This window comes from Bos mutus, chromosome 4 (assembly GCF_027580195.1).
Source record: "Bos mutus isolate GX-2022 chromosome 4, NWIPB_WYAK_1.1, whole genome shotgun sequence".
Classification (NCBI taxonomy): domain Eukaryota; kingdom Metazoa; phylum Chordata; class Mammalia; order Artiodactyla; family Bovidae; genus Bos; species Bos mutus.
In genome coordinates, this window is record NC_091620.1 from 42,467,619 (window position 1) to 42,468,732 (window position 1,114).

General features: G+C 43.5%; 1 non-coding gene across 1 annotated transcript; it reads left to right on the plus strand.

The window, feature by feature from the left end:
- Nucleotides 1–504: 504 nt before the first annotated feature.
- Nucleotides 505–611, plus strand: LOC138987703 (U6 spliceosomal RNA). The gene has a single exon (XR_011464083.1). It is a non-coding gene; the product is annotated as a U6 spliceosomal RNA (small nuclear RNA).
- Nucleotides 612–1,114: the final 503 nt, after the last annotated feature.

Below are 1,114 nucleotides of genomic sequence, written 5' to 3' on the forward strand. Positions count from 1 at the left end.
CATGTCCTCACCAGAGCCCTTGACCTTCTGCCTGTGTTGGATTCTCTCACTCGCTGGATAGAGCTGCCTGTCCTGTCTCCATCTCAGACTCTGTGTGGCTGAGACCAACCCCTGTTTTTCTCTAGCCCTGATCCTGGCTGTCCCCACTGTTGGAGACTCTGCCTCACCATCTGCTCCCAAGCCATCGGCTGTAGCTGAATCTACCCCAAAATGGAACCTGACACCAAGAGGCAGAGCCATGGATCAGAGCCTTGAATGTGCTTTTATTTCCAAAGTCTGGCTTCTCCGGTCTTCAGAGTAAAAAGGGATAAGCTCCAGGTCCAGGGAGGGGGTTATACTTTCTCTCTCTCTTCTCAAACAGTATTTTCCTGCCTGCCTAGTGGGTTTAGCAAATGAGACATCCCCCTTCTTATCCTTCTACTGAGTTGTTTCTTTGTTGAACACAAGCTTTAGTTCAGAAGATAGAAATATTTTTAAAGTGTCATCTATTAAAACTTTCCTAAAGTGCTCGCTTCGGCAGCACATATACTAAAATTGGAACGATACAGAGAAGATTAGCATGGCCCCTGCGCAAGGATGACATGCAGATTCGTGAAGCGTTCCAAAAAAAAAAAAACTTTCCTAAAACATTAAAGGAAGTTTAAAGTGAAAAAAATTATACATAATCTTTCCTTTTCATTTTTCTTGTTCCCTTCTAGTTTCTATCAACATGCATATCTATTTTTATGTTGTAATTAGAGCATGTAGTTATATATAGTATATTGAATATGAATAGTTTCCCCCCACACTTTACATGGCATATTTTTATTGTCGCCATATTTTTATTGTTATCTTATGTGTGGGCATTCTCATCACTCAGTCATGTCCAACTCTTTGTGACCCCATGGACTGTGGCCCGCCAGGCTCCTCTGTCCATGGATTTTCCAGGCAAGAATACTGGAGTGGGTTGCCATTTCTTCCTCCAGAGGATCTTCCAGACCCAGGGATCGAACCCTCATCTCCTGCATTGCGGGTGGATTCTTTACCCACTGAGCCATCAGGGAAGCCCATTTAATGATCGCCAATTTAAATGAGCTGGAAGCATTAAGTGTCTTGTGGCTGGGAATCTAGGTTG